This window comes from Lissotriton helveticus, chromosome 5_1, assembly GCF_964261635.1.
Source record: "Lissotriton helveticus chromosome 5_1, aLisHel1.1, whole genome shotgun sequence".
NCBI classification, from domain to species: Eukaryota; Metazoa; Chordata; class Amphibia; order Caudata; family Salamandridae; genus Lissotriton; species Lissotriton helveticus.
Window position 1 is genome coordinate 64194309 of NC_136065.1, and position 16112 is coordinate 64210420.

The 16112-nt window shown below is 54.8% G+C and overlaps 1 protein-coding gene across 1 annotated transcript in view; it reads right to left on the minus strand.

Annotated features, from left to right (window-relative positions):
* The window catches only part of PPP1R18 (protein phosphatase 1 regulatory subunit 18), a 97295-nt gene that overhangs the window by 72905 nt on the left and 8278 nt on the right, over window positions 1-16112 (minus strand). The window lies entirely within an intron of this gene.

A 16112-nucleotide genomic window follows, 5' to 3' on the forward strand; every position in this document is an offset into this window, starting at 1 on the left:
CCGGCCCGCTCGTCAATTTAAGAGAAGCGTGCTCAGCCTATGCTGTAACCGACCAGCTCGTCAATGTGAGAGAAGCTTGCTCATTCTGTGCTGTAACCGGCCAGCTCGTCAATGTGAGAGAAGTGTGCTCAGCCTATGCTGTAACCGACCGGCTCGTCAATGTGAGAGAAGCGTGCTCAGTCTATGATGTAACCGGCCCGCTCGTCAATGTGAGAGAAGCGTGCTCAGCCTATGCTGTAACCGGCCCGCTCGTCAATGTAAGAGAAGCGTGCTCAGCCTATGCTGTAACCGACCAGCCCGTCAGTGTGAGAGAAGCGTGCTCAGCCTATGCTGTAACCGGCCAGCTCGTCAGAAGAGAGAGAAGCGTGCTCAGCCTATGCTGTAACCGGCCAGCTCGTCAATGTGAGAGAAGCGTGCTCAGCCTATGCTGTAACCGGCCAGCTCGTCAATGTGAGAGAAGCTTGCTCAGTCTATGCTGTAACCGGCAAGCTCGTCAATGTGAGAGAAGCTTGCTCAGCCTATGCTGTAGCCGGTAAGCTCGTCAATGTGAGAGAAGCTTGCTCAGTCTATGCTGTAACCGGCCAGCTCGTCAATGTGAGAGAAGCGTGCTCAGTCTATGCTGTAACCGGCCAGCTCGTCGATGAGAGAGAAGCGTGCTCAGCCTATGCTGTAACCGGCCAGCTCGTCAATGTGAGAGAAGCTTGCTCAGCCTATGCTGTAACCGGCCAGCTAGTCAATGTGAGAGAAGCTTGCTCAGTCTATGCTGTAACTGGCCAGCTCGTCAATGTGAGAGAAGCGTGCTCAGTCTATGATGTAACCGTCCCGCTCGTCAATGTGAGAGAAGCGTGCTCAGCCTATGCTGTAACCGGCCAGCTCATCAATGTGAGAGAAGCGTGCTCAGTCTATGCTGTAACCGGCCCGCTCGTCAATGTGAGAGAAGCGTGCTCAGCCTATGCTGTAACCGGCCCGCTCGTCAATGTAAGAGAAGCGTGCTCAGCCTATGCTGTAACCGACCAGCTCGTCAATGTGAGAGAAGCTTGCTCATTCTGTGCTGTAACCGGCCAGCTAGTCAATGTGAGAGAAGTGTGCTCAGCCTATGCTATAACCGACCGGCTCGTCAATGTGAGAGAAGCGTGCTCAGTCTATGATGTAACCGGCCCGCTCGTCAATGTGAGAGAAGCGTGCTCAGCCTATGCTGTAACCGGCCCGCTCGTCAATGTAAGAGAAGCGTGCTCAGCCTATGCTGTAACCGACCAGCCCGTCAGTGTGAGAGAAGCGTGCTCAGCCTATGCTGTAACCGGCCAGCTCGTCAGAAGAGAGAGAAGCGTGCTCAGCCTATGCTGTAACCGGCCAGCTCGTCAATGTGAGAGAAGCGTGCTCAGCCTATGCTGTAACCGGCCAGCTCGTCAATGTGAGAGAAGCTTGCTCAGACTATGCTGCAACTGGCCAGCTCGTCAATGTGAGAGAAGCTTGCTCAGTCTATGCTGTAACTGGCCAGCTCGTCAATGTGAGAGAAGCTTGCTCAGTCTATGCTGTAACCGTCCAGCTTGTCAATGTGAGAGAAGCTTGCTCAGTCTATGCTGTAACCGGCCCGCTCATCAATGTGAGAGAAGCTTGCTCAGTCTATGCTGTAACCGGCCAGCTCGTCAATGTGAGAGAAGCGTGCTCAGCCTATGCTGTAACCGGCCAGCTCGTCAATGTGAGAGAAGCTTGCTCAGTCTATGCTGTAACCGGCAAGCTCGTCAATGTGAGAGAAGCTTGCTCAGCCTATGCTGTAGCCGGTCAGCTCGTCAATGTGAGAGAAGCTTGCTCAGTCTATGCTGTAACCGGCCAGCTCGTCAATGTGAGAGAAGCGTGCTCAGTCTATGCTGTAACCGGCCAGCTCGTCGATGAGAGAGAAGCGTGCTCAGCCTATGCTGTAACCGGCCAGCTCGTCAATGTGAGAGAAGCTTGCTCAGCCTATGCTGTAACCGGCCAGCTAGTCAATGTGAGAGAAGCTTGCTCAGTCTATGCTGTAACTGGCCAGCTCGTCAATGTGAGAGAAGCGTGCTCAGTCTATGATGTAACCGGCCCGCTCGTCAATGTGAGAGAAGCGTGCTCAGCCTATGCTGTAACCGGCCAGCTCATCAATGTGAGAGAAGCGTGCTCAGTCTATGCTGTAACCGGCCCGCTCGTCAATGTGAGAGAAGCGTGCTCAGCCTATGCTGTAACCGGCCCGCTCGTCAATGTAAGAGAAGCGTGCTCAGCCTATGCTGTAACCGACCAGCTCGTCAATGTGAGAGAAGCTTGGTCATTCTGTGCTGTAACCGGCCAGCTCGTCAATGTGAGAGAAGCGTGCTCAGTCTATGATGTAACCGGCCCGCTCGTCAATGTGAGAGAAGCGTGCTCAGCCTATGCTGTAACCGGCCAGCTCATCAATGTGAGAGAAGCGTGCTCAGTCTATGCTGTAACCGTCCCGCTCGTCAATGTGAGAGAAGCGTGCTCAGCCTATGCTGTAACCGGCCCGCTCGTCAATGTAAGAGAAGCGTGCTCAGCCTATGCTGTAACCGACCAGCTCGTCAATGTGAGAGAAGCTTGGTCATTCTGTGCTGTAACCGGCCAGCTCGTCAATGTGAGAGAAGCGTGCTCAGCCTATGCTGTAACCGACCGGCTCGTCAATGTGAGAGAAGCGTGCTCTGTCTATGATGTAACCGGCCCGCTCGTCAATGTGAGAGAAGCGTGCTCAGCCTATGCTGTAACCGGCCCGCTCGTCAATGTAAGAGAAGCGTGCTCAGCCTATGCTGTAACCGACCAGCCCGTCAGTGTGAGAGACGCGTGCTCAGCCTATGCTGTAACCGGCCAGCTCGTCAGAAGAGAGAGAAGCGTGCTCAGCCTATGCTGTAACCGGCCAGCTCGTCAATGTGAGAGAAGCGTGCTCAGCCTATGCTGTAACCGGCCAGCTCGTCAATGTGAGAGAAGCGTGCTCAGCCTATGCTGTAACCGGCCGCTCGTCAATGTGAGAGAAGCGTGCTCAGCCTATGCTGTAACCGGCCTGCTCGTCAATGTAAGAGAAGCGTGATCAGCCTATGCTGTAACCGGCCCGCTAGTCAATGTGAGAGAAGCGTACTCAGCCTATGCTGTAACCGGCCAGCTCGTCAATGTGAGAGAAGCGTGCTCAGTCTATGATGTAACCGGCCAGCTCGTCAATGTGAGAGAAGCGTGCTCAGCCTATGCTGTAACCGGCCCGCTCGTCAATGTGAGAGAAGCGTGCTCAGTCTATGCTGTAACCGGCCCGCTCGTCAATGTGAGAGAAGCGTGGTCAGCCTATGATGTAACCGGCCAGCTCGTCAATGTGAGAGACGCTTGCTCAGCCTATGCTGTAACCCGCCCGCTCGTCAATGTGAGAGAAGCTTGCTCAGCCTATGCTGTAACCGACCGGCTCGTCAATGTGAGAGAAGCGTGCTCAGTCTATGCTGTAACCGGCCCGCTAGTCAATGTGAGAGAAGTGTGCTCAGCCTATGCTGTAACCGGCCAGCTCGTCAATGTGAGAGAAGCGTGCTCAGCCTATGCTGTAACCGGCCGGCTCGTCAATGTGAGAGAAGCGTGCTCAGTCTATGATGTAACCGACCCGCTCGTCAATGTGAGAGAAGCGTGCTCAGCCTATGCTGTAACCGGCCAGCTCGTCAATGTGAGAGAAGCGTGCTCAGCCTATGCTGTAACAGGCCAGCTCGTCAATTGAAGAGAAGCGTGCTCAGTCTATGCTGTAACCGGTCAGCTCGTCAGTGTGAGAGAAGCGTGCTCAGTCTATGCTGTAACCGGTCAGCTCGTCAGTGTGAGAGAAGCGTGCTCAGTCTATGCTGTAACCGGCCCGCTAGTCAATGTGAGAGAAGCGTGCTCAGTCTATGCTGTAACCGGCCAGCTAGTCAGTGTGAGAGAAGCTTGCTCAGCCTATGCTGTAACCGGCCCGCTCGTCAATGTGAGAGAAGCGTGCTCAGTCTATGCTGTAACTGGCCAGCTCGTCGATGTGAGAGAAGCGTGCTCAGCCTATGCTGTAACCGGCCAGCTCGTCAGTGTGAGAGAAGCGTGCTCAGCCTATGCTGTAACCGGCCAGCTCGTCCATGTGAGAGAAGCGTGCTCAGCCTATGCTGTAACCGGCCAGCTCATCCATGTGAGAGAAGCTTGCTCAGCCTATGCTGTAACCGGCCAGCAAGTCAATGTGAGAGAAGCGTGCTCAGCCTATGCTGTAACCGGCCAGCTCGTCCATGTGAGAGAAGCGTGCTCAGCCTATTCTGTAACCGGCAAGCTCGTCAATGTGAGAGAAGCTTGCTCAGCCTATGCTGTAGCCGGTCAGCTCGTCAATGTGAGAGAAGCTTGCTCAGTCTATGCTGTAACCGGCCAGCTCGTCAATGTGAGAGAAGCGTGCTCAGTCTATGCTGTAACCGGCCAGCTCGTCGATGAGAGAGAAGCGTGCTCAGCCTATGCTGTAACCGGCCAGCTCGTCAATGTGAGAGAAGCTTGCTCAGCCTATGCTGTAACCGGCCAGCTAGTCAATGTGAGAGAAGCTTGCTCAGTCTATGCTGTAACTGGCCAGCTCGTCAATGTGAGAGAAGCGTGCTCAGTCTATGATGTAACCGGCCCGCTCGTCAATGTGAGAGAAGCGTGCTCAGCCTATGCTGTAACCGGCCAGCTCATCAATGTGAGAGAAGCGTGCTCAGTCTATGCTGTAACCGGCCCGCTCGTCAATGTGAGAGAAGCGTGCTCAGCCTATGCTGTAACCGGCCCGCTCGTCAATTTAAGAGAAGCGTGCTCAGCCTATGCTGTAACCGACCAGCTCGTCAATGTGAGAGAAGCTTGCTCATTCTGTGCTGTAACCGGCCAGCTCGTCAATGTGAGAGAAGTGTGCTCAGCCTATGCTGTAACCGACCGGCTCGTCAATGTGAGAGAAGCGTGCTCAGTCTATGATGTAACCGGCCCGCTCGTCAATGTGAGAGAAGCGTGCTCAGCCTATGCTGTAACCGGCCCGCTCGTCAATGTAAGAGAAGCGTGCTCAGCCTATGCTGTAACCGACCAGCCCGTCAGTGTGAGAGAAGCGTGCTCAGCCTATGCTGTAACCGGACAGCTCGTCAGAAGAGAGAGAAGCGTGCTCAGCCTATGCTGTAACCGGCCAGCTCGTCAATGTGAGAGAAGCGTGCTCAGCCTATGCTGTAACCGGCCAGCTCGTCAATGTGAGAGAAGCTTGCTCAGTCTATGCTGTAACCGGCAAGCTCGTCAATGTGAGAGAAGCTTGCTCAGCCTATGCTGTAGCCGGTAAGCTCGTCAATGTGAGAGAAGCTTGCTCAGTCTATGCTGTAACCGGCCAGCTCGTCAATGTGAGAGAAGCGTGCTCAGTCTATGCTGTAACCGGCCAGCTCGTCGATGAGAGAGAAGCGTGCTCAGCCTATGCTGTAACCGGCCAGCTCGTCAATGTGAGAGAAGCTTGCTCAGCCTATGCTGTAACCGGCCAGCTAGTCAATGTGAGAGAAGCTTGCTCAGTCTATGCTGTAACTGGCCAGCTCGTCAATGTGAGAGAAGCGTGCTCAGTCTATGATGTAACCGTCCCGCTCGTCAATGTGAGAGAAGCGTGCTCAGCCTATGCTGTAACCGGCCAGCTCATCAATGTGAGAGAAGCGTGCTCAGTCTATGCTGTAACCGGCCCGCTCGTCAATGTGAGAGAAGCGTGCTCAGCCTATGCTGTAACCGGCCCGCTCGTCAATGTAAGAGAAGCGTGCTCAGCCTATGCTGTAACCGACCAGCTCGTCAATGTGAGAGAAGCTTGCTCATTCTGTGCTGTAACCGGCCAGCTAGTCAATGTGAGAGAAGTGTGCTCAGCCTATGCTATAACCGACCGGCTCGTCAATGTGAGAGAAGCGTGCTCAGTCTATGATGTAACCGGCCCGCTCGTCAATGTGAGAGAAGCGTGCTCAGCCTATGCTGTAACCGGCCAGCTCGTCGATGAGAGAGAAGCGTGCTCAGCCTATGCTGTAACCGGCCAGCTCGTCAATGTGAGAGAAGCTTGCTCAGCCTATGCTGTAACCGGCCAGCTAGTCAATGTGAGAGAAGCTTGCTCAGTCTATGCTGTAACTGGCCAGCTCGTCAATGTGAGAGAAGCGTGCTCAGTCTATGATGTAACCGGCCCGCTCGTCAATGTGAGAGAAGCGTGCTCAGCCTATGCTGTAACCGGCCAGCTCATCAATGTGAGAGAAGCGTGCTCAGTCTATGCTGTAACCGGCCCGCTCGTCAATGTGAGAGAAGCGTGCTCAGCCTATGCTGTAACCGGCCCGCTCGTCAATGTAAGAGAAGCGTGCTCAGCCTATGCTGTAACCGACCAGCTCGTCAATGTGAGAGAAGCTTGGTCATTCTGTGCTGTAACCGGCCAGCTCGTCAATGTGAGAGAAGCGTGCTCAGTCTATGATGTAACCGGCCCGCTCGTCAATGTGAGAGAAGCGTGCTCAGCCTATGCTGTAACCGGCCAGCTCATCAATGTGAGAGAAGCGTGCTCAGTCTATGCTGTAACCGGCCCGCTCGTCAATGTGAGAGAAGCGTGCTCAGCCTATGCTGTAACCGGCCCGCTCGTCAATGTAAGAGAAGCGTGCTCAGCCTATGCTGTAACCGACCAGCTCGTCAATGTGAGAGAAGCTTGGTCATTCTGTGCTGTAACCGGCCAGCTCGTCAATGTGAGAGAAGCGTGCTCAGCCTATGCTGTAACCGACCGGCTCGTCAATGTGAGAGAAGCGTGCTCTGTCTATGATGTAACCGGCCCGCTCGTCAATGTGAGAGAAGCGTGCTCAGCCTATGCTGTAACCGGCCCGCTCGTCAATGTAAGAGAAGCGTGCTCAGCCTATGCTGTAACCGACCAGCCCGTCAGTGTGAGAGACGCGTGCTCAGCCTATGCTGTAACCGGCCAGCTCGTCAGAAGAGAGAGAAGCGTGCTCAGCCTATGCTGTAACCGGCCAGCTCGTCAATGTGAGAGAAGCGTGCTCAGCCTATGCTGTAACCGGCCAGCTCGTCAATGTGAGAGAAGCGTGCTCAGCCTATGCTGTAACCGGCCGCTCGTCAATGTGAGAGAAGCGTGCTCAGCCTATGCTGTAACCGGCCTGCTCGTCAATGTAAGAGAAGCGTGATCAGCCTATGCTGTAACCGGCCCGCTAGTCAATGTGAGAGAAGCGTACTCAGCCTATGCTGTAACCGGCCAGCTCGTCAATGTGAGAGAAGCGTGCTCAGTCTATGATGTAACCGGCCAGCTCGTCAATGTGAGAGAAGCGTGCTCAGCCTATGCTGTAACCGGCCCGCTCGTCAATGTGAGAGAAGCGTGCTCAGTCTATGCTGTAACCGGCCCGCTCGTCAATGTGAGAGAAGCGTGCTCAGCCTATGATGTAACCGGCCAGCTCGTCAATGTGAGAGACGCTTGCTCAGCCTATGCTGTAACCCGCCCGCTCGTCAATGTGAGAGAAGCTTGCTCAGCCTATGCTGTAACCGACCGGCTCGTCAATGTGAGAGAAGCGTGCTCAGTCTATGCTGTAACCGGCCCGCTAGTCAATGTGAGAGAAGTGTGCTCAGCCTATGCTGTAACCGGCCAGCTCGTCAATGTGAGAGAAGCGTGCTCAGCCTATGCTGTAACCGGCCGGCTCGTCAATGTGAGAGAAGCGTGCTCAGTCTATGATGTAACCGACCCGCTCGTCAATGTGAGAGAAGCGTGCTCAGCCTATGCTGTAACCGGCCAGCTCGTCAATGTGAGAGAAGCGTGCTCAGCCTATGCTGTAACAGGCCAGCTCGTCAATTGAAGAGAAGCGTGCTCAGTCTATGCTGTAACCGGTCAGCTCGTCAGTGTGAGAGAAGCGTGCTCAGTCTATGCTGTAACCGGTCAGCTCGTCAGTGTGAGAGAAGCGTGCTCAGTCTATGCTGTACCCGGCCCGCTAGTCAATGTGAGAGAAGCGTGCTCAGTCTATGCTGTAACCGGCCAGCTAGTCAGTGTGAGAGAAGCTTGCTCAGCCTATGCTGTAACCGGCCCGCTCGTCAATGTGAGAGAAGCGTGCTCAGTCTATGCTGTAACTGGCCAGCTCGTCGATGTGAGAGAAGCGTGCTCAGCCTATGCTGTAACCGGCCAGCTCGTCAGTGTGAGAGAAGCGTGCTCAGCCTATGCTGTAACCGGCCAGCTCGTCCATGTGAGAGAAGCGTGCTCAGCCTATGCTGTAACCGGCCAGCTCATCCATGTGAGAGAAGCTTGCTCAGCCTATGCTGTAACCGGCCAGCAAGTCAATGTGAGAGAAGCGTGCTCAGCCTATGCTGTAACCGGCCAGCTCGTCCATGTGAGAGAAGCGTGCTCAGCCTATTCTGTAACCGGCCAGCTCATCAGAAGAGAGAGAAGCGTGCTCAGCCTATGCTGTAACCGGCCAGCTCGTCAATGTGAGAGAAGCTTGCTCAGCCTATGCTGTAACCGGCCAGCTCGTCAATGTGAGAGAAGCGTGCTCAGCCTATGCTGTAACCGGCCAGCTCGTCAATGTGAGAGAAGCGTGCTCAGCCTATGCTGTAACCGGCCCGCTAGTCAATGTGAGAGAAGCGTGCTCAGCCTATGCTGTAACCGGCCAGCTCGTCAATGTGAGAGAAGCGTGCTCAGTCTATGATGTAACCGGCCAGCTCGTCAATGTGAGAGAAGCGTGCTCAGTCTATTCTGTAACCGGCCAGCAGACAATGTTAGAGAAGCGTGCTCATCCTATGCTGTAACCGGCCAGTTCATCAATGTGAGAGAAGCGTGCTCAGTCTATGCTGTAACCGGCCAGCTCGTCCATCTGAGAGAAGCGTGCTCAGTCTATTCTGTAACCGGCCAGCAGACAATGTGAGAGAAGCGTGCTCAGCCTATGCTGTAACCGGCCAGTTCATCAATGTGAGAGAAGCGTGCTCAGCCTATGCTGTAACCGGCCAGCTCGTCAATGTGAGAGAAGCGTGCTCAGTCTATGCTGTAACTGGCCAGCTCGTCAATGTGAGAGAAGCGTGCTCAGTCTATGCTGTAACTGGCCAGCTCGTCAATGTGAGAGAAGCGTGCTCAGCCTATGCTGTAACCGGCCAGCTCGTCAATGTGTGAGAAGCTTGCTCAGCCAATGCTGTAGCCGGTCAGCTCGTCAATGTGAGAGAAGCGTGCTCAGTCTATGCTGTAACCGGCCCGCTCGTCAATGTGAGAGAAGCTTGCTCAGCCTATGCTGTAACCGGCCCGCTCGTCAATGTGAGAGAAGCTTGCTCAGCCTATGCTGTAACCGGCCCGCTAGTCAATGTGAGAGAAGTGTGCTCAGCCTATGCTGTAACCGGCCAGCTCGTCAATGTGAGAGAAGCGTGCTCAGCCTATGCTGTAACCGGCCAGCTCGTCAATGTGAGAGAAGCTTGCTCAGCCTATGCTGTAACCGGCCCGCTCGTCAATGTGAGAGAAGCTTGCTCAGCCTATGCTGTAACCGGCCCGCTAGTCAATGTGAGAGAAGTGTGCTCAGCCTATGCTGTAACCGGCCAGCTCGTCAATGTGAGAGAAGCTTGCTCAGCCTATGATGTAACCGGCCCGCTCGTCAATGTGAGAGAAGCGTGCTAAGCCTATGCTGTAACCGGCCAGCTCGTCAATGTGAGAGAAGCGTGCTCAGCCTATGCTGTAACCGGCCAGCTCGTCAATGTGAGAGAAGCGTGCTCAGTCTATGCTGTAACCGGCCAGCTCGTCGATGAGAGAGAAGCGTGCTCAGCCTATGCTGTAACCGGCCAGCTCGTCAATGTGGGAGAAGCGTGCTCAGTCTATGCTGTAACCGGCCAGCTAGTCAGTGTGAGAGAAGCTTGCTCAGCCTATGCTGTAACCGGCCAGCTCGTCAATGTGAGAGAAGCGTGCTCAGTCTATGCTGTAACTGGCCAGCTCGTCAATGTGAGAGAAGCGTGCTCAGCCTATGCTGTAACCGGCCAGCTCGTCAATGAGTGAGAAGCTTGCTCAGCCTATGCTGTAGCCGGTCAGCTTGTCAATGTGAGAGAAGCGTGCTCAGTCTATGCTGTAACCGGCCCGCTCGTCAATGTGAGAGAAGCGTGCTCAGCCTATGCTGTAACCGGCCAGCTCGTCAATGTGAGAGAAGCTTGCTCAGCCTATGCTGTAACCGGCCCGCTCGTCAATGTGAGAGAAGCTTGCTCAGCCTATGCTGTAACTGGCCCGCTAGTCAATGTGAGAGAAGTGTGCTCAGCCTATGCTGTAACCGGCCAGCTCGTCAATGTGAGAGAAGCGTGCTCAGTCTATGCTGTAACCGGCTCGCTCGTCAATGTGAGAGAAGCGTGCTCAGCCTATGCTGTAACCGGCCCGCTCGTCAATGTGAGAGAAGCGTGCTCAGTCTATGATGTAACCGGCCCGCTCGTCAATGTGAGAGAAGAGTGCTAAGCCTATGCTGAAACCGGCCAGCTCGTCAATGTGAGAGAAGCGTGCTCAGCCTATGCTGCAACCGGCCAGCTCGTCAATGTGAGAGAAGCGTGCTCAGTCTATGATGTAACCGGCCCGCTCGTCAATGTGAGAGAAGCGTGCTCAGCCTATGCTGTAACCGGCCAGCTCGTCAATGTGAGAGAAGCGTGCTCAGCCTATGCTGTAACCGGCCAGCTCGTCAATGTGAGAGAAGCGTGCTCAGCCTATGCTGTAACCGGCCAGCTCGTCAATGTGAGAGAAGCGTGCTCAGCCTATGCTGTAACCGGCCAGCTCGTCAATGTGAGAGAAGCGTGCTCAGCCTATGCTGTAACCGGCCTGCTCGTCAATGTAAGAGAAGCGTGCTCAGCCTATGCTGTAACTGGCCCGCTAGTCAATGTGAGAGAAGCGTGCTCAGCCTATGCTGTAACCGGCCAGCTCGTCAATGTGAGAGAAGCGTGCTCAGTCTATGATGTTACCGGCCAGATCGTCAATGTGAGAGAAGCGTGCTCAGCCTATGCTGTAACCGGCCGGCTCGTCAATGTGAGAGAAGCGTGCTCAGTCTATGATGTAACCGACCCGCTCGTCAATGTGAGAGAAGCGTGCTCAGCCTATGCTGTAACCGGCCAGCTCGTCAATGTGAGAGAAGGGTGCTCAGCCTATGCTGTAACTGGCCAGCTCGTCAATTGAAGAGAAGCGTGCTCAGTCTATGCTGTAACCGGTCAGCTCGTCAGTGTGACAGAAGCGTGCTCAGTCTATGCTGTAACCGGTCAGCTCGTCAGTGTGAGAGAAGCGTGCTCAGTCTATGCTGTAACCGGCCCGCCAGTCAATGTGAGAGAAGCGTGCTCAGTCTATGCTGTAACTGGCCAGCTCGTCGATGTGAGAGAAGCGTGCTCAGCCTATGCTGTAACCGGCCAGCTCGTCAGTGTGAGAGAAGCGTGCTCAGCCTATGCTGTAACCGGCCAGCTCGTCCATGTGAGAGAAGCGTGCTCAGCCTATGCTGTAACCGGCCAGCTCGTCCATGTGAGAGAAGCTTGCTCAGCCTATGCTGTAACCGGCCAGCAAGTCAATGTGAGAGAAGCGTGCTCAGCCTATGCTGTAACCGGCCAGCTCGTCCATGTGAGAGAAGCGTGCTCAGCCTATTCTGTAACCGGCCAGCTCGTCAGAAGAGAGAGAAGCGTGCTCAGCCTATGCTGTAACCGGCCAGCTCGTCAATGTGAGAGAAGCTTGCTCAGCCTATGCTGTAACCGGCCAGCTCGTCAATGTGAGAGAAGCGTGCTCAGCCTATGCTGTAACCGGCCAGCTCGTCCATGTGAGAGAAGCTTGCTCAGCCTATGCTGAAACCGGCCAGCAAGTCAATGTGAGAGAAGCGTGCTCAGCCTATGCTGTAACCGGCCAGCTCGTCCATGTGAGAGAAGCGTGCTCAGCCTATTCTGTAACCGGCCAGCTCGTCAGAAGAGAGAGAAGCGTGCTCAGCCTATGCTGTAACCGGCCAGCTCGTCAATGTGAGAGAAGCTTGCTCAGCCTATGCTGTAACCGGCCCGCTCGTCATGGTGAGAGAAGCTTGCTCAGCCTATGCTGTAACCGGCCCGCTAGTCAATGTGAGAGAAGTGTGCTCAGCCTATGCTGTAACCGGCCAGCTCGTCAATGTGAGAGAAGCGTGCTCAGTCTATGCTGTAACCGGCTCGCTCGTCAATGTGAGAGAAGCGTGCTCAGTCTATGATGTAACCGGCCCGCTCGTCAATGTGAGAGAAGCGTGCTAAGCCTATGCTGTAACCGGCCAGCTCGTCAATGTGAGAGAAGCGTGCTCAGCCTATGCTGTAACCGGCCAGCTCGTCAATGTGAGAGAAGCGTGCTCAGTCTATGCTGTAACCGGCCAGCTCGTCGATGAGAGAGAAGCGTGCTCAGCCTATGCTGTAACCGGCCAGCTCGTCAATGTGAGAGAAGCGTGCTCAGTCTATGCTGTAACCGGCCAGCTAGTCAGTGTGAGAGAAGCTTGCTCAGCCTATGCTGTAACCGGCCAGCTCATCAATGTGAGAGAAGCGTGCTCAGTCTATGCTGTAACTGGCCAGCTCGTCAATGTGAGAGAAGCGTGCTCAGCCTATGCTGTAACCGGCCAGCTCGTCAATGTGCGAGAAGCTTGCTCAGCCTATGCTGTAGCCGGTCAGCTCGTCAATGTGAGAGAAGCGTGCTCAGTCTATGCTGTAACCGGCCCGCTCGTCAATGTGAGAGAAGCGTGCTCAGCCTATGCTGTAACAGGTCAGCTCGTCAATGTGAGAGAAGCTTGCTCAGCCTATGCTGTAACCGGCCCGCTCGTCAATGTGAGAGAAGCTTGCTCAGCCTATGCTGTAACTGGCCCGCTAGTCAATGTGAGAGAAGTGTGCTCAGCCTATGCTGTAACCGGCCAGCTCGTCAATGTGAGAGAAGCGTGCTCAGTCTATGCTGTAACCGGCTCGCTCATCAATGTGAGAGAAGCGTGCTCAGCCTATGCTGTAACCGGCCCGCTCGTCAATGTGAGAGAAGCGTGCTCAGTCTATGATGTAACCGGCCCGCTCGTCAATGTGAGAGAAGAGTGCTAAGCCTATGCTGAAACCGGCCAGCTCGTCAATGTGAGAGAAGCGTGCTCAGCCTATGCTGTAACCGGCCAGCTCGTCAATGTGAGAGAAGCGTGCTCAGTCTATGATGTAACCGGCCCGCTCGTCAATGTGAGAGAAGCGTGCTCAGCCTATGCTGTAACCGGCCAGCTCGTCAATGTGAGAGAAGCGTGCTCAGCCTATGCTGTAACCGGCCAGCTCGTCAATGTGAGAGAAGCGTGCTCAGCCTATGCTGTAACCGGCCCGCTCGTCAATGTGAGAGAAGCGTGCTCAGCCTATGCTGTAACCGGCCTGCTCGTCAATGTAAGAGAAGCGTGCTCAGCCTATGCTGTAACCGGCCCGCTAGTCAATGTGAGAGAAGCGTGCTCAGCCTATGCTGTAACCGGCCAGCTTGTCAATGTGAGAGAAGCGTGCTCAGTCTATGATGTTACCGGCCAGATCGTCAATGTGAGAGAAGCGTGCTCAGCCTATGCTGTAACCGGCCGGCTCGTCAATGTGAGAGAAGCGTGCTCAGTCTATGATGTAACCGACCCGCTCGTCAATGTAAGAGAAGCGTGCTCAGCCTATGCTGTAACCGGCCAGCTCGTCAATGTGAGAGAAGCGTGCTCAGCCTATGCTGTAACTGGCCAGCTCATCAATTGAAGAGAAGCGTGCTCAGTCTATGCTGTAACCGGTCAGCTCGTCAGTGTGAGAGAAGCGTGCTCAGTCTATGCTGTAACCGGTCAGCTCGTCAGTGTGAGAGAAGCGTGCTCAGTCTATGCTGTAACCGGCCCGCCAGTCAATGTGAGAGAAGCGTGCTCAGTCTATGCTGTAACCGGCCAGCTAGTCAGTGTGAGAGAAGCTTGCTCAGCCTATGCTGTAACCGGCCCGCTCGTCAATGTGAGAGAAGCGTGCTCAGTCTATGCTGTAACTGGCCAGCTCGTCGATGTGAGAGAAGCGTGCTCAGCCTATGCTGTAACCGGCCAGCTCGTCAGTGTGAGAGAAGCGTGCTCAGCCTATGCTGTAACCGGCCAGCTCGTCCATGTGAGAGAAGCGTGCTCAGCCTATGCTGTAACCGGCCAGCTCGTCCATGTGAGAGAAGCTTGCTCAGCCTATGCTGTAACCGGCCAGCAAGTCAATGTGAGAGAAGCGTGCTCAGCCTAGCTGTAACCGGCCAGCTCGTCCATGTGAGAGAAGCGTGCTCAGCCTATTCTGTAACCGGCCAGCTCGTCAGAAGAGAGAGAAGCGTGCTCAGCCTATGCTGTAACCGGCCAGCTCGTCAATGTGAGAGAAGCTTGCTCAGCCTATGCTGTAACCGGCCAGCTCGTCAATGTGAGAGAAGCGTGCTCAGCCTATGCTGTAACCGGCCAGCTCGTCCATGTGAGAGAAGCTTGCTCAGCCTATGCTGTAACCGGCCAGCAAGTCAATGTGAGAGAAGCGTGCTCAGCCTATGCTGTAACCGGCCAGCTCGTCCATGTGAGAGAAGCGTGCTCAGCCTATTCTGTAACCGGCCAGCTCGTCAGAAGAGAGAGAAGCGTGCTCAGCCTATGCTGTAACCGGCCAGCTCGTCAATGTGAGAGAAGCGTGCTCAGCCTATGCTGTAACTGGCCAGCTCATCAATTGAAGAGAAGCGTGCTCAGTCTATGCTGTAACCGGTCAGCTCGTCAGTGTGAGAGAAGCGTGCTCAGTCTATGCTGTAACCGGTCAGCTCGTCAGTGTGAGAGAAGCGTGCTCAGTCTATGCTGTAACCGGCCCGCCAGTCAATGTGAGAGAAGCGTGCTCAGTCTATGCTGTAACCGGCCAGCTAGTCAGTGTGAGAGAAGCTTGCTCAGCCTATGCTGTAACCGGCCCGCTCGTCAATGTGAGAGAAGCGTGCTCAGTCTATGCTGTAACTGGCCAGCTCGTCGATGTGAGAGAAGCGTGCTCAGCCTATGCTGTAACCGGCCAGCTCGTCAGTGTGAGAGAAGCGTGCTCAGCCTATGCTGTAACCGGCCAGCTCGTCCATGTGAGAGAAGCGTGCTCAGCCTATGCTGTAACCGGCCAGCTCGTCCATGTGAGAGAAGCTTGCTCAGCCTATGCTGTAACCGGCCAGCAAGTCAATGTGAGAGAAGCGTGCTCAGCCTATGCTGTAACCGGCCAGCTCGTCCATGTGAGAGAAGCGTGCTCAGCCTATTCTGTAACCGGCCAGCTCGTCAGAAGAGAGAGAAGCGTGCTCAGCCTATGCTGTAACCGGCCAGCTCGTCAATGTGAGAGAAGCTTGCTCAGCCTATGCTGTAACCGGCCAGCTCGTCAATGTGAGAGAAGCGTGCTCAGCCTATGCTGTAACCGGCCAGCTCGTCCATGTGAGAGAAGCTTGCTCAGCCTATGCTGTAACCGGCCAGCAAGTCAATGTGAGAGAAGCGTGCTCAGCCTATGCTGTAACCGGCCAGCTCGTCCATGTGAGAGAAGCGTGCTCAGCCTATTCTGTAACCGGCCAGCTCGTCAGAAGAGAGAGAAGCGTGCTCAGCCTATGCTGTAACCGGCCAGCTCGTCAATGTGAGAGAAGCTTGCTCAGCCTATGCTGTAACCGGCCAGCTCGTCAATGTGAGAGAAGCGTGCTTAGCCTATGCTGTAACCGGCCAGCTCGTCCATGTGAGAGAAGCTTGCTCAACCTATGCTGTAACCGGCCAGCAAGTCAATGTGAGAGAAGCGTGCTCAGCCTATGCTGTAACCGGCCAGCTCGTCCATGTGAGAGAAGCGTGCTCAGCCTATTCTGTAACCGGCCAGCTCGTCAGAAGAGAGAGAAGCGTGCTCAGCCTATGCTGTAACCGGCCAGCTCGTCAATGTGAGAGAAGCTTGCTCAGCCTATGCTGTAACCGGCCAGCTCGTCAATGTGAGAGAAGCGTGCTCAGCCTATGCTGTAACCGGCCAGCTCGTCAATGTGAGAGAAGCGTGCTCAGCCTATGCTGTAACCGGCCCGCTAGTCAATGTGAGAGAAGCGTGCTCAGCCTATGCTGTAACCGGCCAGCTCCTCAATGTGAGAGAAGCGTGCTCAGTCTATGATGTAACCGGCCAGCAGACAATGTGAGAAAAGCGTGCTCAGCCTATGCTGTAACCGGCCAGTTCATCAATGTGAGAGA